Source organism: Pinus tabuliformis, chromosome J (assembly GCF_031772625.1).
Source record: "Pinus tabuliformis cultivar Carrire ecotype Pingquan chromosome J, CPIR1, whole genome shotgun sequence".
Classification (NCBI taxonomy): domain Eukaryota; kingdom Viridiplantae; phylum Streptophyta; class Pinopsida; order Pinales; family Pinaceae; genus Pinus; species Pinus tabuliformis.
In genome coordinates this window covers 709,699,324-709,725,509 of record NC_142295.1, presented here as the reverse complement: position 1 = coordinate 709,725,509, position 26,186 = coordinate 709,699,324, and the positions used below count along the sequence as shown (strand labels likewise).

Sequence of the window (26,186 nt, the reverse complement as noted above, 5' to 3'; positions counted from 1 at the left end):
GCACATGAAGCTTTTGAGCGCTTCAAACAGGTCATGAGCAACTGCACGGTGTTGGCACTCATGTGCTTGAGTGTGAGGCATCAGGGGATGGTGTAGGAGCAGTTTTGATGCAGGGGGGGCACCCAATAGCTTTCGAGAGCCGGAAGCTACTGCCCCACGAGAGACTGTACTCCATCTATGATAAGGAGATGCTAGCCATCATGCATGCGCTAGTAAAGTTCAGGCAGTATTTGGTGGGGAACAGGTTTAGGGTCAAGACAGACCATAACAGTCTCAAATTCTTCTTGGAGCAAAAGCAGTTGCAGGAGAGGCAGCAGAAGTGGGTGAGCAAGCTCCAGGCATACGACTTTGACATTGAGTATGTCAAAGGGAAGCACAACGTGGTAGCTGATGCGTTGTCTAGGAGGTTAGCTACCCTTTCATTGAGGAGCATTGCACCAGATTGGCGGGCACAATTGTTGGTACAATACTCCAAGGACCGTTTTGTATGTGAGGTCCTTGACAGCGCAGTGGTGGATGACCAGTACCAAGTGATGAACGATGTGATCTACTTCTGGAAGAAGATTTATTTGGTACCCAACTCCTAGTTGAGGGAGAAGATCCTGTAGGCAGCTCATGACTTAGCATTATCAGGGCATCGGGGTTTACCAAGACTTATAGGACCATCAAAGAGTGCTTTGCATGGAAGGGCCTTAAGGATAATGTTCTGAGGCATATTCGGGAGTGTGACACATGCCATAGGAACAAGGGTGAGCAGAAACACCATGCTGGGCGACTATAACCTCTTCCTATTCCTGAGGGGAAGTGGGAGAGTGTATTGATGGACTTTATCACCGTGTTGCCCACAGCTCAGGGCAAGGACTGCATATACGTGGTGGTGGACTGGTTGACAAAGTTTGCACAATTTTTCGCCATCTTAGTCCAGTCCTCGGCCTCACAGGTGGCCGAATTATTTTTCAAAGAGGTATTTCGACTTCATGGTCTTCCGAAGACCATAGTCAGTGATCGGGACAACAGGTTCATGGGAGGATTTTGGCAGGAGTTGTTTCGACTAGTGGGCACAAAGCTCACTTCGAGCACCAATTATCACCCCCAGACGGATGGGCAGACGAAGATTGTCAACAAATGGTTGGAGGTTTACTTGCGTAACTACGTGACAGGACAACAACGTGCATGGATACGGTGGTTGCACTTAGGCGAGTACTACTATAACACCACATACCACATGTCCATAGGTATGTCCCCATTCAGAGCCCTGTATGGTTACAATGCATTATTTTTTGTTGATGTGATGTTTGGAGACAGCAAGGCCCCGAGGGCCAAGGATTGGATACAGGAGAGCCAAGATATCTTGAGGGCTCTCAAAGATAACTTGTACACTGTGCAAAACCAACAAAAACTCTATGTAGAAATGGGCCGAGTAGAGAGGCAATTTGAGGTTGGGGACTTAGTCTTCTCGAGGATCCAACCGTAAAAGCAATCATCACTCAAGCAAAAGGGGGCCGCGAAGCTCAAGCCTCACTTCTATGGGCTATACAGAGTCACCAGGAGAGTTGGGGAGGTAGCATATGAGCTGGAGCTACCCCCGAGGAGCTGAGTACATAACATTTTCCATGTGTCTTGCCTGAAAAAGGAACTGGGATAGCAGGTGACAACGGCTACGAAACTACCACCTATGGATGATGAGGGGCACTTAGTTACGGAGCCAGAAGCTATTTTGGACACCCGTGAGAGGCACTTGCAGAACAGGGTCATCAAGGAATTTTTTATCAAATGGAAGAACCTACCAGATGAGGATGCCACTTGGGAGGGGGAGCAGATACTTCAACATCCTTCATTACAGTTGCTTGAGGACAAGCAACGCTTTGGCAAGGAGGACTGTGATAATCCCACTTAGCAACATTGCTAAGGGAAATATCAATTTTGCCTAGTTTTGAATAAATTCGCATTATCACTTAGGAAGTGTGGGTTTAGAGACCCCACATGTATTTTTGGTCAAAAGTGAGACCAAACATTAGGAGATGGAGGAGGAAAATCGAACCTCTAGTGGAATGTGGGGGCCACCCTGAGAGAAATGCAGTCCACAAGGGAAACATGCACCCATTGGAGCGAAGATAGTGGGGGAAAGATGAGTTGGGCCCACATGGGCATTTTGGAGGCTTTTGGACAAAAGGAGCAAGAGGCACTCATTTTGGTCATTCATGATTATTTTAGAATTTGTCTTTGACATAGCACACTTGAGTTGAAGCCAAGTCTACAAGTGTTGTTTAGCATAAGAGTGTTTTCGAGCGGAAATATCAACCCTTGCTTCGGTGGGCTTTGAGTGCTAACCCAAGGAGGGAGTCCTGTCTATTACAGTTTGTACAAACAGTAGGGAGTGTGAGTTTGTTGAAAGATTCAACAGCAGCAGCGCAAGGATTGCACAGTTCTTGGAGGAGGCACGCCTGGAGGTTGAGAAGTGAGTTGAGTTTGGGGTTGAAACTTGAGGAGGAGTCCGAGAAGTATTGAGAGGGAGATTGCAGCGATTTTGGGGGTTTTTTGCAGCAGGATTTATAGGTGGGTCGAATTACCTAGTAGCAGAGCCATTGAGGAAAATAGAGCCGAAATTCCAAGGTCAACCATCGGCCAATTCCTTCATGGATTATTCTAGTTATTTGCTGGAGAGCCCAAGGTTAATTTCCTGGAATTTTCTGATCACCGAAGGAGGCCCTAGCCGCCAATCTTCACAACCAACAACTAATTTTCTGGGCATTTCAGCACAGAGCCCTGGGCTTAGCTAGCTCACCTTGGGCAATCTTAGGTGCATACTTTCCAAGCACCTATTGTACCTCATGATTTATCAATAAAATGGCTCCGCAACGCAGTTTTTGGCTCTAAATTGGTGTTTTAATGTTTGAGTAATTTTCTGTGTGTTTATGTCTATGCATGCTTTGATTATTTACTATAAAATTTCCTTAGGGATATTACAACTTGGGAAACCCCGATTTCAGTAGCCTAGTCCCATTTTCTCGTTCCACATTTTCCACTCCCCTCCGCACATTACAAGCCCTATTTTATCGTTTTCCTTCTTGTTGATTTGGGGTAGCATCGGATGTGCTCTAGCCATGAAAATTAGTGGAGAGGCTAAAGCACATGAGATTCTCCAAGACCCATAAATGGTTTGGACAGATTGTACCCGGTTTGCAGGATATTAAAATAATTAATATTTTTAATGGAGTTCTTAAGTCTAAACTTAGGAAAAATAAAATATTAATGGTTATTAATATAAAACTGGGTTAGAAGGTTCCAAAAGTCATGGATCAAGCCAAATCTAATCTTAGTTGTTGATTAGAGATTTAATCTCGGTCGTTGAAGGACCAACGAGAAAAGTATAAGAGGAGGCTTGAGGGTCAGTTGGAGAATACGCTAGAGTGATCAGTCATTCATTTTTCTAGAGCGGGGTTGCTAAGCAAAGTTGAATCAGTGAGTACGAGGCAGAGAGGCAGAGACAGTACTGAGAGACCAACGCAGAAGCAGAGACAGTGAGAGTAGCAACCAGTCCCGGCTGCGTAGTGCCCAGCAGAGTCAGCGCAGAGGCCAGAGGGACTGCATCATCCACGCAGAGGCTGCTGGAGTGACGCAGAGGGTCCCAGAGGCTGCACAGTGTCTCAGAGCGCTGACATAGAGGGTCCTAGGGCTGACGCAAGTTAGCAGGACGCTTACGCAAAGGCTAGAAGAGATAGCGCTAAGCTTCAGTTGTGCCGAAGAGGGTTTCGTGGGACAGGTTTTCTGAATATTTGTTTCCAGATATAGAGGTATTGCTGCCATGTATTTTTCTCTATCAGGTGAGCCAGTTAGGCACCCTGTTGTACTCAGAAAGACTGTATAATAATATAACCCTCAGAATAGCTGCACCGGTTTTCCCGCATTGGGTTTTTCCAGGAACATTTGTCCAAAAATAACGGTATCACTTGTGTGCTTGTTTTCTTTTAGTTGTTGATCTCTAGATGTTGTGACTGTATTGTGTTTATTTTAGTATTTAACTCTATTAAATAACTTGTTCGAATTTAAACAAGTAGAAGAAATAAACCAACAGAATACAGATTAATTTTCTGATGGATAGACGTAGAAAATTCGACATGGTATCAGAGCGTGGTTGGAAATCAGAGGAGAACTGAAGGCATTAGCTGATCATAGCATTTGCAACAGAATCAGTTGTCCCGAGTGCTAGTAGCTGATCCTTGCAGAAGCAAAGAGGAAGGGTTGACGCAAAGGGACTGCATTATCAGTCTGGGCCAGAGAGAGGCCAGCGCAGAGGCTGAGGAGGGCAGAGAGAGGTTCATGCAGAGCCACATAGAGGCCAGGAGGACTGATGCAGTGGGCTGAGGGAGATGTTTTGTTGGTGCCCGAATTCCACAGAGCCAAGAGGCTCAATCCTTCAGTTCCTAGGGCGAAGGAATTTGTGGGTAGTTTGAGGGAGTGAAGCTGGTGGGGTACTGTGGTTAGAACAGTACCTAACAGGGCAAGACCAAGGTAGAGGGAGTTGCTGTCGAGGCAGATTTCTAGCCAAGGAATCCGGATCAGTGTTGTAGTTGCATAGACGATCGGAGAGGATCAACTTGACAGTTGGCAGAAGAATTTCCATGAGGGAAATCGAGACTTAGAGGGAGTCCAGTAGAGAACTTCCAGACGGAAGTAGAGAGACTTGGAGGAGTCGAACCAAGAACTTCCAAATGGGAAGTAGAGAGACTCGGAGGAGTTGAACCGAGAACTTCCAGACAGGAATTAGAGAGACTCAGTAGGAGTCGAACCGAGAACTTCCATGCGGGAAGTAGAGAGACTCAGAGGAGTCGACAGAAGAGCAGCGAGATGGTTGTGAATGGGCTGAGAGATCAGGACAGATTGGACAGAGCATCCAACTTTGTGGTTTGGAAGGCTAGGATGTTGTCTATTCTAGACAAACATTGTATCAAGGGCTTTGCCTTGAGGTTTTGGCATTGCCTGATCACCTATACCTTATGTCTTATTGTCTCATTGTTCTTTATGATTTGGTAGTTGTTTGATTATAGAGGACACTAATAATAATAAAGGAAAGAAGAAGTTAATCAAGTAAAGTAAAAATACATCACAAGAAGTTATCAATGTAAGAGAAATCACCTACAGTTGTTGCCCCCTATATTTCTCAACATTATGCACTTATTTTGGTTTATAATAGTTAAAGATCTTGAGTTTGAGTGATAATTCATTTTCTACTTTGCATTAACATCATTTTCAAAATAACAATTTAGGATTAATCAATTCCTATCTTCACCCTAGACTCCATCATTAAGAACTGGTCTATGAATCTCTTTGGTGAAACATCTTGTATAGAGAATCCTCCCACAGCCTTTCGATAAGATTTGGGCTCAAAGAGTGGGGACTTGTGCTGAAATGACAATGGGCACTTGCCTTGTGTGGTACCACCTTAGCATCTCGTGGGGACATTGGCAATTCACAAGACCACTATTTTGGGTGGTAATAATATGGTAGTTGGAATTGGAGGTAACTTTTGAATTTGACTTCTGAGGTAGGAGAATTTTCTTTACAAATAATTTTTTTATTAGCGCGTGTTCAAGCTGCTCATTTCATGTAGCATTGGATGTGCTCTAAGTCTCAAATTTTGTAAGGAGGCTTGGGCACATATATTCCAAAGAACCCAGAAAGCGTTTTGAGAAATTCCACCCGAAGGCAATTTTCTTAAAATAATTAATTATTTTTAATGGGTCCATAAGTCTAAACTTAAGAAATTAAAATAATTAATGGGTATTAATCTAAACTGTGGGTGTAACTTCTAGAAGAAGACGAAGATCAAGCATAAACGATCTTAACAACTGATTAGCTTCTAATATGGGTCGTTGAATGTCAACGAGAAGATTATTTAAGGAGGCTTGAGGGTCATTTGGAAGACACACAGAGAGTTGATCAGTCAGATTGAATTGCTGAAGCTAGAGGCAGCGCAGTGATTTGTAGTGATCACGCAGAGAGGGGCAAAGGGAGTTTTGGCTGGAGGATCTTCTCTAGAGCCAAGAATACTCAGCAAAGAGGCAAAGAGACACACAAAGGAGGCAGCGCAAAGGCCAAAGAGGGTGACACAGAGCCAGAAAGGGCTCACACAGGACCCACGCAGAACAACGCAGAGCCTCAGCATGAGGAAGAGCTGGTGGGCGCAGTTTTTTTGCAAGGCGTTTTGCTGGGCAGAAAGACATCAGAAGAGAGAAGAGAAGCACAATGAGGGAATTTTTCCTCAGTGGACTTCCCGCCAAGAAGTCCATTTTCTTATTGGCTGAGCAACAACAATAAGAGCAGACAGGGGCAGTTTGACATTTTCGTGGCAGAGATGGAAACCATCGGACTGAGAGATCAAGACAGGTTGGATGGGGCATCCAACTATGTGATCTAGAAGGCAAGGATGTCGTGCCTTCCAGATGAGCATTGTCTCAAGGTCAATGTCGACAGCATGGTGGCTGAGCCCGCAGATCCAAATCAGCTGAAGTACATGTTGAAATTTCTAAGTCTGACACATTAGAAACCCCTGTTGCATTATCTGGTTTATTTCTCCTACTTGTTTATTCCATTAACAAGTTATTTATAAATATAAATACTGAAATAAAAAAAAAATGCAACCTCAACTCATATACAAATCATCAACTGAAAAATACAGAGACAAAGACACAAGGGACACCGTTATTTTTGGACAATCGTCCCCAGAAAAACCTAATGCGGGACGACCGGTGCAACAATTATGAGGGTTTTATTATTAGGCAGTTTCTTGAGTACAACAAGGGTGCCAAAATGGCTCACCCAACAGAGATTGTTACACTATAGTAATACCTCTTCTCGGAGATAGATATTCAGCCTCTTAGCTCTAGTCTACCCCATGAAAATCCTTTCTCGGAGACAGATATTCAGCCTCTCATCTCTAGTCTGCCACATGGAAATCCTTCTGGCGCTTCCTCTTGGCTCTTCGTCAACCCCGCTAGCGCCAGCATAGCTCCTGAACCCTCTGTGTCAGCCTTCTAACTCTCTACATCAGCGCTCTGGCCCTCTACGTCACCCACCCAGGCCCCTTTGCCCCTGCGCAATCTCTAGCTGCCTCTGTGTTGACCTTCTTGCACTATCCCTACCTCTGCTATGTACTCACTACCCCTCGCTGCAACAGATCACTTGTTTGGATTTTCTCAGCAAGCCCCACTCCAGAAAATCGAACTGACTGATGAATCTTGTTGTATCTCCAACTGACCCTCAAGCCTCCTCTTATACTTTTCCTGCTGAGTCTTCAACGACTGAGATTAATTCTCTAATCAACGGCTAAGATTAGATTTGGCTTGATCCATGCCATTTAGAACATTTTCACCCAGTTTTATATTAATACCCATTAATATTTTAATTTTCCTAAGTTTAGACTTAGGAACCCCATTAAAAATATTAATTATTTTAATATCTCTCCAACCAGGTGGAATTTCCCCAAACCATTTCTTGTTCTTGGAGATCTTATGTGCCTTAGCCTCTCCACCAACTTTCATGGCTAGAGCACATCTGATGCTACCACAAATCAACACTCCCTCTTAGCAAGGAATGTGCTCTAGTAATGCTCCACCACTGAAACATCACACTGATCTTTCCACACCGGTACCTATGTTGATGCTTGGCCTACTGCCTCACATCATCTGCACTGCTGCTTCTTGTACTGTTGCCCATGATGTTGCCACTGCCACTGCTACATTTCTACTATAGCTCCCTCTCAACATGTTGCCCATGCTGCCCATAGCACTGCCACTGCTAATTGCTGCTCTGCAACTCAGTTACCGAGAAGTAAGTAACTGATCTACCCAACTTCTAACATCCTTGTTAGTCTGGAAGCCTCTTGATGCTGAAGCTACCTCTGCTACTATCCTATGCTCCCTCTGTTGCCTCTATGCTACTGCAAACACCTCTGTGCCTCTTGCACTGCGGCAACCCCCACTGCGTTGCTACAAACCTCTGCACTCTAGCACTGCTTTGTTGCTCCATCACATCTTGCTTCTACCCGACATCCGTCATCCTGCTACTATCGTAAAGGGCTCCTGTAGCCGGATATGATCCAAGAGTTTGGGCACCTCAAGGATCCTTCCCCTAGTGTGTAGTCCTCCTAACTACAACTCGATGTCTCCCCACCTCTTCTCTAGAGGTGCATGAGCACTCATGGTACAGTCGTCATCAGTCTTGACTTCTTTCTCTGCCTTAGCCGGAGCTTCCTTGGAGTCGGAAGCCTCTCCCTTGTTCTTCTTCCTGGGACACTGGGATGCATAATGACCCAACTCCCCGCAATGGAAGCACTTCACCTTGGAGATGTCCTTCTTCTTCCTCTTCCCTTGTTGTCTCGAAAATGATAGAGTCGCATCCTCCTCCTCTTTCTTGATTCGACTTCCCTTGCCACTACTCCCTGCCTTGGTCAGCCATCTGATCTCTTCTTGGCGAAGAGCTACCCACATCTCTTCCCATCCTGGAAGAGTAGCTCTGCCCAAAATGCCTTGGACAAATGTCTCCCACTCCTCAGAGACTGCATTCAGGGCGGTCTCACCATGAACACCTGATCTGGCGTGGCCCCTATGGAAGTAAGTTGGTCACGAATCTCCTGTAATCTGATGAGGAATAGATCTATCTGCCCCCCCTTCTGCATCTGATACGACTGCAACTGATTCTTCAATAGAATTTTCCATTGCACAGAAGTGCCCTAATACAAGGTCGTCAAAGTATCCCACATCTCCTTTGTTGTGTTCTTTTCAGCAATATGTGGTACGACATGATTCTTGACCCCGTCAATGATTATGCACTTTTCCCTCGCCATTGCATCCTCATACTTCTCATTATCAGTGGGGTTGATTGGGATAGCCACGGTTCTCAAGGCGAAGCCCTTGATGCTATGTCTTTTCAGGATTGCTAGGATCCTGACCTTCCAAATGACAAAGTTGGAAGCCCCATCCAACCTGTCTTGATCCCTCAGTCTGTTCACTGCCATTTCCGCTCCTCTTCTGGACTCCCTTTGAGTTTCGACTTCCCTCTAAGTCCTGATTTCCCTGCTGGAAATCTTCCCGCCAAATGTCGAACTGCTCCTCTACAATCCTCTTTGTAACTGCAACTCGGATCTGGATTTCTTGGTTAGAAATCCGTCAAGGTAGCGACTCCCTCTACCTTGGTTCTGTCCCGTTAGGCATTGTTTTGTTTCGACAAAAACAACACCCCATCAACTTCACAACCACAATTTGCCCACAACTCCCTAGGCTCTGTCAACTGAAGAAACTGAGTCTTCGAACTCTGCGCAATCCCGGCAAAGGCTAAATCGCTCCTCTGGCCAACTGCGTTAATCCTACCTAGCTAAGTAGGATGACGTGGCTCTTCGTGAGCCTCTTCTACCTCTCTCTACATCTGCGGTGGCCCTCTCTTTGGCTCGAAATGATGACGCAAGCCCTCTGTGTCACTTCTTCTCAACTGCCTTCTACTTAGGAGCAACTCCATCTCTTGGGACAGCTGATATTGCTACAAATTTCTGATATCGCTGATGCCTTCAGTCCTCCTGTGATCTGCAACCCTCTTATACCATGTTGAAATTTCTAAGTATGACACATTAGAAACCCCTAATGCATTATCTGGTTTATTTCTCCTACTTGTTTATTCCATTAACAAGTTATTTATAAATATAACTATTGAAATAAACACAAATGCAGCCTTAACTCATATACAGATCATCAACTGAAAAATACTGAGACAAACACACAAGGGACATTGTTATTTTTGGACAATCGTCTCCGGAAAAACCTAATGCGGGAAAATTGGTGTAGCAGTTCTGAAGGTTTTATTATTATGTAGATTCTTGAGTGCAACTAGGGTGCCGAAATGGCTGACCCAACAGAGATTGTTACACTACAGTATACCTCTTCTCGGAGACAGATATCAGCCTCTCACCTCTAGTCTGCCCCATGAAAATCCTTTCTCGGAGATAGATATTCATCCTCTCAGCTCTAGTCTACCCCACGAAAATCCTTCTGGTGCTTCCTCTTGGCTTTTCGTCAACCCTGCTAGCCTCAGCGTAGCTCCTGAACCCTCTACGTCAGCCTTCTAACTCTCTGCATCATCTCTCTGGCCCTCTGCATCACCCATGCAGGCCCCTTTGCCTTCGCGCGGTCTCTAGCTTCCTCTGCGTAGCTTCTGCTGCCTCTGCATCAGCCTCTTTGATCTCTGCGCTGACCCTCTGGCACCATCCTTGCATCTATGCTATGTACTCACTGCCCCTCGCTGCAACAGATCACTTGTTCGGATTTTCTCAGCAAGCCCCGCTCCAGAAAATCGAACTGACTGATCAATCTTGGTGTATCTACAACTGACCCTCAAGCCTTCTCTTATACTTTTCCTGTTGAGTCTCAACAGTCAAGATTAAGTCTCTGATCAATGGCTAAGATTAGATTTGGCTTGATCCATGTCATTTAGAACATTCACACCCAGTTTCATATTAATACCCATTAATAGTTTAATTTTCTTAAGATTAGACTTAGGAACCCCATTAAGAATATTAATTATTTTAATATCTCTCCAACCGGGTGAAATTTCCGCAAACCATTTCTAGGTCTTGGAGATCTTATGTGCCTTAGCCTCTCCACCAATTTTCATGGCTAGACCACATACGATGCTACCACAAATCAATAGTACAAGAGAGAAATAGCTAAGGCCAAGAGGATGATCCTTGATGGAGTAAAGGATCATGTAGTATGTCACATTGCTAGCATAGGGACTGCTAAGGAGATGTGGGATGCCTTGGCAACACTGTATCAAGGATCTTCCGAGCAAGCAGAAGATGTACTTAGAGCAAAAACTGAGATATGCATAGATGCAGAAGGGGAAGCTCATTGATCCGTTCCTCACGAAGCTTCAGGAGACTCGGGGCGAGTTAGCAATTGTGGTCTACACCTCAAGATTCCAAGATGGTGAGACTAGCTCTAAACTTGGTCTCAGAAGAATGGCAAGTCTTTATCTAGAGCATCTTGGGCAAGGCAGCTTTCCCAGATTGGGATAGTATGTGAGCAGCTCTCAAGTAGGAAGAGTTGAGGAGAGATCTAGTCAAGTGTAAGCTTGACGAAAGCAGTAGCAGTGGGTTGAAGCCCAAGGAGGAGGAAGAAAATGCAACCCTTGCATCCAAGGGGCAGCAGGAGTAGCGGAGGTGGAAGAAGGACATCTCAAAGATCAAATGCTTCAGGTGTGGTGAAATGGGTCACTACACAACATAGTGTCCTCTCAGGAAGAAGGACAAAGATGAGAAGCACGATCCGAAGGCTGCACCCGCGAAGATCGAGGAGGAGGATTTTGCCATGACAACCGAGATACCTCCAGGAGGGAGGTGGGTTGATTTAGAGTTGTATTTCAAAACAGCTACAGATGGGCAGGATCCTTGAGGAACCCACCTCTCGGATCAATTCCTTGCTATGGAAGCCCAGATAAGAAGTAGTAGGATGGATCAGTGTCATTTGGTGCATAGGAGTGTTGGAGCAACAGATGCAGTGGCTAGAATGCAAAGTCTGAGCAACGTAGTGCAGAGTTGCAGCAGTGCAGGAAGGCACAATACAGTAGCAACAACAATGCAATGGCTTCAGAAGGATAGCGTGGGGCTAGCAGCAGTTAGATCTTAAGCATCAAGATGCATCTATGTTGAAAACTTGTTCAATAATTTGGGATGTTTTTCCATTGTTGATGCAGTAGCAGCAACAATTTGCAGTGCAGGGGCAGTTGGCAATGTCAGTGCCAACAACAGCATGGATACAAAAAATCAGAGGGATTTGCAGTATGGATGTAGTATTGACAGTGACACTGCAGTAGCAGTATAGTTGCAAAAGCAACACAGGAGTAGCGGAGGCGGAAGAAGGACGTCTCAAAGATCAAATGCTTTAGGTGTGGTGAAATGGGTCACTACACAATAGAGTGTCCTCTCAGGAAAAGGAAAAAGATGAGAAGCACGATCTGAAGGCTGCACCTGCGAAGATCGAGGAGGAGGACTTTTCCATGATAGCCGAGATACCTCTAGGAGGGAGGTTGGCTAATTTAGAGCTATAGTTCAAAAGAGCTACAGATGGGCAGGATCCTTGAGGAGCCCACCTATCAAATCAATTCTTTGCTACAGGAGCCCAGATCAGAAGTAGTAGGATGGATCTGTGTCAGTTGGTGCAGAGGAGTGTTGTTGCGACAGATGTAGTGGCTAGAACGCAAAGTCTGAGAAGCGTAGTGCACAATTGCAGCAGTGTAGGAAGGCATAGTGCAGTAGCAGCAACAACGCAGTTGCTTCAGAAGGATAGTGTGGGACTAGCAGTAGTTACATCTTCAGCATCGAGATGCATCTATGCTGAACACTTGTTCAATAATTTGGGATGTTTTTCCATTGTTGATGCAGTAGCAACAATAGTTTACAGTGCAGGGGCAGTTGGCAGTGGCAGTGCCAGCAGCAGCAGGGATGCAGAAATTCAGAGGGAGTTGCATTATGGATGCAGTGTTGACAGTGGTAGTGTCAATAGCAGTGCAGTTGCAGTAGCAATGCAATAGTTGGTAGACAACATGTCAGACATCAGCAGCATAAAGGACGATGTTATGAAGTCAGGGTGATGCTTCAGTGGGAGGCATTGCTAGAGTTCCTCACTAAGGGGAGTGTTGATTTTTGGTAGCATCGGATGTGCTCTAAGTCTCAAATTTTGTAGGGAGCCTTGGGCACATGTATTGAAAATAACCGAGAAAGCGTTTTGGGAAATTCCACCCAGAGACAGTTTTATTAAAATAATTAATTATTTTAATGGGTCCCTAAGTTTAGAATAATTAATGGGTATTAATCTAAACTGTGGGTGTAACTTCTAGAAGAAGACGAGGATCAAGCAAAAATGATCTTAGCCATCGATTAGCTTCTAATCTGGATTGTTGAATTTCAACTAGAAGATTATTTAAGGAGGCTTGAGGATCATTTGGAAGACACAAAGAGTTGATCAGTCAGATCGAATTGCTGAAGCTAGAGGCAACGCAATGATTTGTAGTGATCACGCAAAGAGGGGCAGAGGGAGTTTTAGTTGGAGGATCTTCTCCAGAGCCAAGAATACTCAGCAGAGAGGCAAAGAGACACATAGAAGAGGCAGCGCACAGGCCAGAGAGGGTGACACAGAGCCGGGAAGGCCTCATGCAGGACCCACACAGAGCCTTCATGCAGAAGTCCGAGATTTGTTGGGAGGCTAATGTTCTAAGCCGGGAGGGTTGGAATTAGCTCCTGAGAAGCAAATCAATCTCCAGCAGAGGTGACGCAAGGCCTTAGAGGCAGACGCAAGGGCAGTGCGGAAGTAGTCGGCGACTCGTTGGTTCAGAAGCCAGATCACCCAGGACTTGTAGTGTAGAGTGAGGTAATCTCACTAATTTCTTCTGCCGAGTGATATTCTATGTAACTGGATTGTCGGGAAGGCATCCAAAAGTTGTATTCAGAAATACTTCAGCTTAATAATAAAAACCCTCATATTTGCTATACCGGTTTTCCCGCATTGGGTTTTTCCGGGGACATTTCTCCAAAAATAACCATGTCATTTGTGTTGTATCTTTCTCTTGTTCAGTTTCTTGTTTTGGCATATTATTTAAATGGTGTAGACTACAGTGTATGTATTTCGATGTTTGTCGTAGGAAACTGCAAATAACTTGTTCAAGTAAATCTAACATGTAGGAGAAATATCATCAGTCGCTGCGGTAGGGTTTCCGGTTTAAGGAATTTTCACACCAGCCATAAGAATTAGGTGTAATTGGTAGCTACAGGGATGCATCCACAAGAAACTTGGAGGAGAGTGATCGTGAAAACAATTTCCAGGTCATAGAGAATTCTCGAGAAAGTGTTGGGTGCAATGGCAAAGAATCCCAAAAGTGTTGGGTGCAAAAATGTGTGTTGGCAGTATTACATGAGCGAGAAGAGGCTGGATTGGCAAAGAAGAGAAGATGTAAGTAATTTGTCTTTTGGTGGAATTTATTGAAAAAAGAAAATTTAATCTGGAATTATGTTGGAGATGTGGGTCTGAACCATGGGAGACAGCTTCATGAACCATGGGTATTGGTGCTAGGAGTCAGCCATAGTGCTGGGAGCCATAAGAAAGGCAGGATAAGAGGGGAACTTCAAAGAAATAATTTCGTTGGAGGCCTATCTAGTTAAGAATTAAGATTATAATCATTGGTGCTGGAGGGATGATTGCCTTCAGGCTTATTTTTTAGTGGTGGATCATCTATTGTGCATTTCAATTAAATTAAAATAACATGCATGCTTCTGATAAAATACAGTCTTATCTAATAAACAAAGTGGGGATTACAAAAAAAGAAATTGGTCTGCAAATTGATCTGTGCATATATGATTTCCCTCAACATGAGATTACTGAAAATTAAAGCACATCTTGAATTATGGATCTCATGGAGTGCTGGTGCATCATTTGTCCCATCTCCAGTTACTGCAACAACTTCACTATTCTCTTTCAGCTTTTGAACCAATAGCAACTTGTCAGATGGAAGTGAACGAGCCAATACCTGAAAAGCAACTACTACTAAAATAAGTACAAAACTGCATCCATAAAATGAACTGAGGAGATGATTATAATAATGTCGTCCTAAAAAGTTTTGAGATTCTACTTCCTGTAGCTTTTTCAGGCTTGTAACCATTTCTTCGTTACCATAGTTGCGGAACTCAGAACCCTCTATGGCCAATCCATCTTCTGCATATATGCCACATTCCCGGGCAATTGAAATTGCTGTTATAAGATTGTCCCCAGTTACCATGCAAACCTAGAAAGGGCCTTCAAAATTTAGTGAACAATTTAGCATTTTGATTTTTGTAAACATAAATGCAAGATCATCTAATATTTCTCCATATTTGTCAATAGCAAAAGATATTTCCAGTTTCGCACTTTAATCTAAGGAGACTGTAGACAAGAGCAGGTTAATTAAATGTTACACATAGAATCGGACCAGTATATGTTCGTAATTAAGACACAAGTAACACGGTAGATTCTTTAAAAGTCAACACCGGAAGATATATGAACATGTTTCCACTTTGGATTGTAAGTCAGAAAAAATCAACAAATTGAAATTTTTCCACACTGGAGCATCAAAGAAAAAAGGAAAGAACTCCAACGTAGTAGTATACAAGTTATTTCCACCATATAACAAGAAATAATCTGAATCACCTTCACTCCAGCGCTTTTGCATTCAGAAACAGCTTGCGCAACTCCAGGTCTGCAAGGATCCTGTTCACTCCAACATAAATAAGAAATGGTCAGATTGTTTGGATAATTAAAAGTTTGAAGAAAAAGGAAATACTGACTGTGGGACTTCTGTTTGGCACTGGGCAGTCATCTCACTATATGGAAAAGATTAGTTATTGCCATTGATATTCCTGACCATAGACGCAGAACCAAGAATCTCCTGATGATGGGCATGATTCCTAACCTGGTTACGAATTATATAACCTCCGTTTATTGCCATTATATAAACGAATTATTGCCATTGAAATTCCTGACCATAGACACAACCAAGAATCTCCTGATGATGGACATGATTCCTAACCTTGTTAGGAATTATTTATATTCATTTGAGAATAAGGGAAGAAAACCACTGCAGAAAGGCATAGTTTTTATGAAACAATAACAGATGGACACGTAGTTCATAATATACATTTATAACATTTTGATGTTAGTTTAATTGCACATATATAGGTATATGTGTGCACGTACATGTTTCATAAAATTTTAAGGTTATTTTTCAAGTTTTTTTCATTCCAAAAATGATTTATCAATTCAAAATGAATATTGGCCCAAGCTTCTATGATATGAAATTACATCATTTGAAAAAGTGTCGAAATTTCTTATAAAATATAATAGATCCTTGGAAGTCAAGAAGAATTTATAAATTAACCAAATCTTCATAGTTAACATTTTGGGATCGTGAAGATTGAATATGTCCAATAGTTCCTTACACTTTTCTTTGATGCAAGTTTATGTATACACACAAAGGTGTTTCCTGAATGAACCCCAAGCCTCCTCCTTATACGTTTCTCGTTGAGACTTGAACGGCCAAGATTAAGTCTCTAATCAATGGCTAAGATTAAAAACTTGACTTGATCCGCTTTCTAGAACATTCTCACCCATATTTTGATTAATACCCATTAATACTTTAATTTCCCTAAGTTTAGCCTTAGGAACCCCACTAAAAATATTAATTACTTTAATAAAATACAATCCGGGTGGAATTTCACCAAACGGTTTTTGGGTTCTTTAGAACACATGTGTCTTAGCCTCTCCACCAATTTTCATGGCTGGAGCCCATCCGATACTACCAAAAACTAACAGAGATCATATTCATCTAGAAGGCAAGAAATTCTACCCTTCACGATCACATAGTTGGAGGCTCTGTCCAACCGATCTTGACTTCTCAACCTAGCTGATGCCATCACTCTAAAAATAGTTGAATTCCTCCTCTCCTCTGCGCAACTGCTGCCTAGCTATTCGCACTCCCTCCTGGAGTGAGAAATCCCGCACACAAATACTACTGCTCTGCTAGGAAAATTCGAACTTCTTGGCTAGAAGTCCCCTGAGGAAAGAATTCCTTCAACGTGTGCTCTTCCTTCCTCTTGACGCTATTTGCACTAATAAATTGCTGCAAAATTTGCGTCCCAGTTGAAGATCTGCTCTGCAAGGACACTGCTACTATTTCCTCTGCCTCTGGTATTCTTCGATTTGGAAATTTTTTTCTCTATTGACTCACTCAGAGAAGTAAAATTCCCATGAAAAATTGACCCTTCTGGCCAAAAAAATAACCTGCCCCTGAGGGTTTCGAATTGCTACCTACGCAGAAATTTGAACTACCTCCTTCCTTCTGCGCTGAGCTCTCCAACTTACGATATGTGCTCTAATACCATGTGAAAATTCGGAAAACCCTAAATCCTACTGTAGCAGCTAATTAGGTTTCTTCTAATTGTTAAACAAACTGAACAAATTATTTACCGTGCTACGATAAATATCGAAACTAATACATTAAAGCCTTCACAAATACAATACTGCAGAAACAAAATACTACACAAGAGAGAAATAAACACACACACAATTACATCGTTGTTTTTGGACCTGTTGTCGCAGAGAATGTCTAGGCACCATGACAACGGCTCAGATCGAGAGTTGTCACCCTGATCCCCAATCTCTCCATTTAAGCTGTCTCCCTACAACAGGCTAAGGGGAGTAGACCCTATAGAAAAATGGAATGAAGAAGAACTAGTTGGGAACCAACCAATTCAAAAGACACAGTGAAGCAATTAAGTACTTGATTAAGATTTAACAAGACTTATAGGATTTGATTAGATTTTAAACAATTGATACCAGTGCCTTATGGAGTCAACGATCTTGCTAGGGAAATGAACACCAAGTAATTGATTAGCAACTGCTACTTAGATGAATGACTATCTTATATGAAATGCAGACCCTAAAACTAATGTGAGATGCAAAAATCTTGGTTAATTTTAGTTAAATGCCTATCTAAGTTTTAACCCTTCGATCCTTTCTATATTGAGCCTGATTTTGTAGTAATTGACAGAAAGAAGATAAGGTGAAACACACTAAGGTGTGATTAACGATACCTCTCCTAAAAATCTAACATACCCAGTGCCTATGGAGCTACAGAGAGCTGCGGCTCTAACGACTACAAGGTCACTTTTTTGAGTACTATTAAAAGCAGGCTACTCAAGAAAAGATGGATGGATACCTATCTCTCTATCGAGCAAGCTTATACTTGGAAGTAAATTTTATTTATGCAAAATTAACTTATATGCAAATGCACTAGATGATGAGAAGATGAGATGAAGTTAGATTCACGGATGAAAAGATGCTTATGTCGCAGAAACTTCCAATACCCAAATGAAATGTTCGCTTCATTAAATGAAGACTCAAAATTAAACCCCTGAAGATATTACAATTAGAACACAAGCTTATTTCAAATCTTTCTGATACAGTTATAGCTCAAAGAGAACAAAACTTCTTTGCAATTAATATCAACAGATGCTAAAAAAATACTCAGTTTATGAAACAAAAGATATGCATTTTATCACAATTCCATGGCAGAGTATTTAATTTTCAAAAATTATTTTTTAGGACAGCAGTAAGAAAAACTTTATGACAGCAGCAATATGATAATGAAAACAGTAAGCTATCAATGGTATCTTTATGCCAAAAACTTACAGAAATTTTTCTAAACTTGCCCACATGAATTATCAAAAATTTTCAGCCTGTTATGATATGATTTCCGGAATTATATCAAATTTGATATACTTATTACAGCCAACAGTTAAAACATGAAATAAGCCTAATGATGAATGCCCAACTCAAGAAATTAATTCCTTAATGTATTATACAACTTAGGAACTGATTTTAGGCTAACCCACATGAAAATTTTCCACTGTTATATTTCAGACTTCAGAAACAGAATTATTCAGAGATAACAGTGACCCAAAATGTAAATCTAAGCCAAATTCTTGATACACATCAAACATAAATGACTTGTTAATGTATTTAGCAATTTTTTAGTTAATTTCAAACCACTTAGATATGTTTTTCACCACTATTAGAAAGGTATATGACTGTTGTAGCACACAGTGAGAAAAAAGATGGTTTAGAGATCAAACCCTTAGGCCCTAGGCCTTGAAGATCACTTGCCCAAGTTACCAAAAAAAATTCAATTTCTGAAACACATTTTTACCAAATTTTCTATTAAAACCCACCAATGATTAGCTTCAAAAAATCAAATATTCAAATCAGAAATGGAGCAAGGGAATCTAGGGCCAATGAGAGCTAACACTAGGCCCAATAGAACTAGCGTTGGGCTAGGAGAAGGCAGATCTAGGCTTAGCAGCCCCAAAACTTGAAACCCTTGTTCTGAAAAAAAATTATTTTGCTTCAGATCTTCAAATTTATTACAAAATCTTTAATGGCTGGCCTTGTAAAAAGATTTGGGATAAGATATTGCCCTCCAGTGCCTAGATCTGTCTCAAAAACCCCAGATCTGCTTGAAAAATCTCAGATCTGAAGATTTACTTGGCTGATTTCTCAAATCTATTCCTGCAAACAATCTTTGACCCTACATCTTGCCCTCCAGGGTCTAGATCTAGCTCAGATCTGAAGATTTACTTGGTTGATTTCTCAGATCTATTCCTGCAAACAATCTTTGAGCCCAGATCTTGCCTCCCAAGGCCTAGATCTAGCTCAGATCTGAAGATTTTTTTCGCTGATTTCTCAGATCTTTTTCTGCACAAATGAAAAGAGAAAAACTCAATACCCATTATGTACAAAAATAGAGAAAATCTCAAAAAACCCCAAGTGTTAAAATTCAAAATTATGTTACAAAATTTCAGATCTACACAAGTAAATAACAGATCTATACAAATAATTTATAGATCTATGCAAATAATTTACAGATCTATCAAATCTGAGGAGTATTAGTCCAACTCTGCTCCCAGATCTGATAATCTAAGGCTCTTAATAGCCAAATCTATCAAAATTTCCACAAAATATTTAAAAGATTTTGAAATTTTAGAGAGATACTAGCCCAAAAACACCCTGCAGAAAAAAGATTATCGTTAGATAAAACCTGAGGCTTATATGAAGTAGGCTCTTCAGAAAATATGTGTTGAGAGTTGGCTGGTCCAACCGCGAACTATCCCCAAACACTCAATGAGAACCTGAGAGATCTTCTGCAAACACTAGATCAACCATCAAACCAAGTAAAGAAATAGAACAAAAATAAAATTCTGAAGAAATAGAGATACCTGCTACTTCAATCAAAATTAAAAATGTTACCCTAGATCCAACAAACTGAATAAGATACCTGTATTCAGATTATTCTAAGAAAGTTATTGATTGACAGTTTTCACATAATATTAAGCAGAAACTAAAACAATGTTACCATAAATTCATGAAGATGAACACTATAGCACGTTGAAACCCCAAAGACTTTTGCATTAATTCAAAAAAGGTATACAAGAGAGCTTGAGAGCTTAATACACGATCCGGAGATCAGATGAACTGCTTGACAAATGACCTATTTAAAGATAAATCCTCCAATGGCTAATTCGAGTGATCGTCGTCAAAGCAATCTCAACCGTTGATGAAGATTAAAATTTCTTTTAATCTCATCGGTCGAAATTTTAAATTACTGAGGAAATTCGAAATTTTCAATTAAATGCATTTTGATTAATTCAAAAATTAAAATTTTGAATTAATTTCCTCAAAATTTTTACTTTGACTTAATCCCAGGGACCAAAGACTTAAACTTTAGCAAAATAATTTATTTACCTTAGTCCCTGGACTTTGACTTAATCACAAGGACCAACGAGTTTTGCCTTTGGAGAATTTAAATTTACCTGGGACGTAGAATTAATCGAATTTATGGCTTAGGATTTTAATGAATTTTGGCCAGAAATTTTAATTAATTAACCTATGAGGGGATAAATTATTTTTCTAACCCTCAAGACACTTTGCATCATGATTTTTACATTTTTTACATTTCAGGGGGGAAAACCAATTTGCAAAAGACCCTCACAGACTACTTAGTTCTGTGACACAACATATAATCTAGCAGATCAAGCAATTTGTAATAAAATAACCTAACCAAATAGTTAGGATTATTCCCAAATCACTTTTACATAGACTCGATCTAGAACACCAGGACTCTCCTAAGATCACAGTGACAAAATCCATTTCAGCTTTGGGGTAAGGCTGAAGGAAAACTCTATCGATCATCCAAGAATGGATCGGTGAGACAAAAAACCTCTCGGAATGTAGATCGTCATCAGAAAAGTAGGTTTACCTAGGTGATTATATACACGACACGGATCTGCTGAGATTATTTACATTATACACATGCAGACTGGGTTTACATTATAAGATGATAATCAAGCTGATGATGATAGTTGGACGGCACGAACACATCGATCAGGCACTATCCTTTTTGCGAAAAAAAGGGGGTGTACTGCTATGGGTCGTTGACACGTAGTGGTCAAAATTTGGCTCTATTTGGGGACACATCGTTGCACTGGAGGAATGTGAGAATCCAGAATCTGCGTCCACGCAACACACAACATAACATAAGTAGCGTCCATCCAAAAATCATCATACAATGTTAAGCGCAGGAAAAATATAAGCTCTTCATTTATTAACTAGTTTAACAATATGAAAAACCAAATCTAACTACAAAATGAAATACTGAAATAATAGGGCATAAGGTTAGAAATACAATACAAAGATGCCCCATGGCATCAGATGCGTTCAATATAGTGCATACTGAGCATTTGCCTTCTTTCATGGAAATCTGTCAGCTGTTTCTCGGATGTGCCATGTCCAATCCAGTGTTTTTAAAACCAGAATCGGTGACCGGACCGGTCCACCTAATGAACCGGTTTACCGACCGGAACCGGTCTAACCGGGACTGGTTTGGTCTAAACGAACCGGTTTTTAAAAAATACATTAAATAATTAATTTTTAATGAAACAAAACTATTTTTAAGATGTAAAACCATGATTCCAAGCCAATAGAGACAAAATATGCAAAGTTTGCTCATTTATATACCAACAGCTCAACTATAACTCTGCTACAACAACATCAAGCATGAAACCCTAGCACCTCAATAGTTCTGCTGAAGGTACATATCATCATGTGCACTAAGCCAAACAAACACACACTGGAGACTGATACAAACCATCAACAAACTCTGTCTTTTCCCAACAATTGTATGTCACTGTCAAAACTTAGTTGCAGGCCTCAGCTGCACTTTGTCCAACCACACGATCAACCCAGCTTAGCAGTCTTAGTCGTATCTTGCAACTTTGATCAATGAGATGATATTTCCAATTCCATTGCCATAGACTTCAAATCTGATCAACATATGAAAACCCTAGTAGATTCTTGACAGTGATTAGGTATTCAACAATAAGAAACTTCTACTCATTAATAACATCAAGCAGTGTAACAACTAGCCCATCAATTCAACATCATCATTAGAATCTAACGAGCATATTCTGTCTTAACAAGCTTGCCAATAAACTCAATAATACATGTCACTGTGATCATCTTAGCTAACATCCATAAATGGCTGGCACAATAATATGGCATCAATGAAGGTTAATACACAAACCCTTGCAATATTAGAAACTCTGCATACTTAGTCATGTTAACTACCAGCCAAGGATCATAGATAGAAAATTAGCTTGATGTTTAGACTCAGACCATTGCTGGAATCATAGATGTTACTGATGAAAGTATCCTGAAGATATCAATCAATATTGATTATCAATGCTGATACATATGCCCTTCTACTTCACTCCTAGAGGTGAATCTGATCAAGGAACTTGTCCTACAGTGACCAACTATTTATATCACAGATCTGAAGGGAATTTGCTGCAGCTTTTTGGTCACAAGTTTGGGCTTGTCAAAACATCCAGAGGATTCATCAATGTTGCACTTCATGACCTCACCCACAAGTACAATTTCAATATGATTTTTAAATGATCTCAGGAGTATTGTACCTCAAACTTCAAGGATCACAAATTCTTCTTCAATGATGCCACGGAATTTTGCTTCAGTTTAGTTTCTAGAAAGGACTGAATATGTCTCAGTCTAACAAGGACAATCCACCACAATGTACTGTTGTTCCTTGCAAAAATGAACCATTGTTTGATCTTGATTCACTGCAAACATTTCAGAGAATTTGCAACTGGTGTGGAGGCTTGAAGTGAGCTTGATCTAGGTCTGATCACAAGCTTCAGATCAACGGCAAAATCAATGACAAACAATCAAACCTTTCTCCAGATCTTATGTGAAAGAAGTTTCAGGTTAAACTCGAACCAAGGATAATTAGTAAGCTAATCAAGGAATGCCTCAGCTCGGACTTTAGCCTTGTCTACATACTGTTGCGCAGATTAAGGTTTGATTCAGCCTCAGGAATGCCTTCAATAGCCTGCATACAGATTCAAAACCAAACTGTCCATAAACCGGCCGGTTTAGGACGGAACCGGCCGGTTTGCTACAAACCGGCCGGTTCCACCCTAAACCGGCCAGTTTTGACCGGTTAGGGCCTGTTTTTGGGCACATAAGGTAATAAACCGGGTTTGTTAGGCCGGTTCGGACCGGCCAGGCCTCCAACCGGCCGGTTAGACCGGTTACCGGTTTTTGTGGCCGGTTTTTAAAACTATGGTCCAATCCTACATATGGTAAGACTTTTTCCTATCCGAAAATCAAACTGCTCGCAGCCATCTGATGCATCAAATCACTTTCTCATTCTCTTTCTCTTGCGCTTTTTCTTTATGGCAGGCTGTATCACTGATGATGTGGAACATTCTGCTTCAAAACTCTCAGATGAAGTATGTAAGATATGCATGACATGTCTCTCTTCATTATGCATCTGCTCTGTCAAGAATGATGGATCAATCTCACAAGTGTCATGAGTTATTACTTGATCTTCTATGACTGGTGAATTAACCATGTGAGCGTCAACCTAATTCTTATCAATTTTAATTTTATTCGGGTCACCTTCAATTAACCACTTTTCAATGGAACAAATGACGTCCTCATAATAAGATGGAGCTTGTTGCAGTAGATAAGGAGGCTTCTGATCTGTTGATGTCTCCTTGTTTCTTTCATCCTCTGACCGATGTTGAAATTTCTATACCTGTATTGTGATGGCATTCATCTGGCTAGAGTGTTCAACCTTCATAGCACTGACTTCCTCGGTATGGTTTTCCTCCATGTTCAATAACTTATTTAGAAGACATATCTGACCAGCTTCCACATCTTTTATTACTTTTTCATTCTTTGCTTTCATGCCCATGAAACAGTTTTGCATATAGTTTATCTCTTTCTTATGATTTGCGTGCATGGTAGCTAACTGATTATTATAATTGAATCTCATGATGGTCATTTCTTCATCCATAGTTAATAATTTTCTTTGCATAGAATTAATTTCTCTGCCACAATTAGCTTTCATGGTTTCCATTTCCTTCTGCACGTTGGTCCTCATATCCTCCATATTCTGAGCACACTTTTCTACTATGGTGGTTATGTGATTAGAGTGTTTAATTTTCATGATTTCCATATCCTCGTCACATTTTTCCAGTTGAGTGTATAAAGTTCTCATATCCTTGACATAATCAGTTACAAATTTCTCTTGATTAAGCTCCATATTTTTTACCAGCTGCGTTTGACTGAACTGCATGTCTTTAACAAACTACTTTAGTTCTTCTATAATTTCTTATCATTTTTCCTTTCATTGTCGACACTTATTTGACAACTTGTCCCTGTTTTTCCCGTCATGGATTTGACTTGCAACAGTACAAGTGGATGACACATTCTGATATGGAGAATTGTCTTGAAATCTTTCATTGACAGTTGGATTCTTCCCAAGATCACTTTCATTCTATTGCATAATTTTAGGGGCACAAGGCGAGCTACCTTGATAACCATATCTCTCTGTAAAAGCATTAATGATGTCTTGTAAACAAGCGAAAGAATCTTCAGGACAATTATTAAACCAATTCAAAGCATCACCCTCTAAAGAAAATGCAAATAGACGCATTTTGACATCTTCATAATTATACTGGGGAGAACTACAATATCTGAGTATTGTATAAGTAAACCTGCATAGATGCTTTCTAACAGCGACTAAATCACCACCCGAGAACAAAGACAATTTATGAATGGCCACTTCTGGAATATCATGGAGAACATCAGTGAAATAACACGGGGTAAATGAATCATCCATGATGACTTGCCTGAAGGAATAATGAGGGACCAAATGGATGATAGAGAGAGACCTCTACTCAAGAAAATCAAGAGATCCACTAGAAGAGAGCTTCTAGTAGAAATTCTTGTAAGAAATGAAAGAAGTGGAGTCGCCACTTGAACATGAATCTAACTCTAGGATCCAAAAGGCAACAAACAACAAGATATAAGGGAGGGCTTCCTGTCTGAGAAATAATAAATGGAAGAAGTGGAGTCGCCACCAAAACAAGAAACGAACCGAAATATCTAGGTGCTAAAGGTGTAGATGAAACGATTAATGAGATGACGAAAGATAGGGCGATGAAAAGATCAAATGACACCAGGAAATGTTGTGCCGCTTGACAGGCTAATGAATGGTGGAAAAGATGAGATGATTAAAACGATGTCGAAGAAACCAAGGACATAAAAAACTCTGTCCCCGGTGGCAATGCCAAGGAGTGTTGACTTTGCCAGCTCGAATGAGAGATGAGAAAGATGAAAGATGAATGTCAAAGAGCCAAGGCCCAATAAATCAGTCCCCGGCAACGGCGCCAAAAAATGTTGTCGTTGCCGGCCCAAATGAAAAGATGAGAAATGAAAAGTCGTTGAAACGCCGAGAATAAAATATCCCCGGCAACGGCACCAAAAAATGTTGTGGCACAGAATGTCTAGGCATCGCGACAACGGCTCGGATCGAGGATTGTCACCCTAATCCCCAATCTCTCCGTTTAAGTTGTCTCCCTACAGTAGGCTAAGGGAGGTAGACCCTATGGAAAAATGAAATGAAGAAGAACTAGTTGGGAACCAACCAGTTCAAAAGACACAGTGAAGAGATCAAGTACTTGATTAAGATTTAGCAAGACTTATAGGATTTGATTAGATTTTAAACGATTGATACCAGTCTCTTATGTAGTCAACGATCTTGCTAGGGAAATGAAGACCAAGTAATAGATTAGAAACTGTTGCTTAGATGAATGACTATCTTATATGAATGAAGACCCTAAAACTAATGTGAGGTGCAAGAATCTTGGTTAATTTTAGTTAAATGCCTATCTAAGTTTTAACCCTATGATCCTTTCTATATTGAGCTTGATTTCGTAGTAATTGGCAGAAAGAAGATAAGGTGAAACACACTAAGTTGTGATTAACGACACCTATCCTGAAAATCTAACATCCCCGGTGCCTCCGGCGCTGCAGAGAGCTGTGGCTCTAACGACTGCAATGTCACCATTTTAAGTACTATTAAAAGCAGACTACTCAAGCAAAGATGGATGGATACCTATCTCTCTATCGACCAAGCTTATGCTTGGAAGCAAATTTTATTTATGCAAAACTAACTTATATGCAAATGCACCA

The 26,186-nt window shown here is 41.0% G+C and overlaps 1 pseudogene; it reads right to left on the bottom strand.

Moving 5' to 3' along the window:
• Positions 1-26,186, bottom strand: part of LOC149228755 (calcium-transporting ATPase 5, plasma membrane-type-like) — a 396,645-nt pseudogene that overhangs the window by 87,005 nt on the left and 283,454 nt on the right.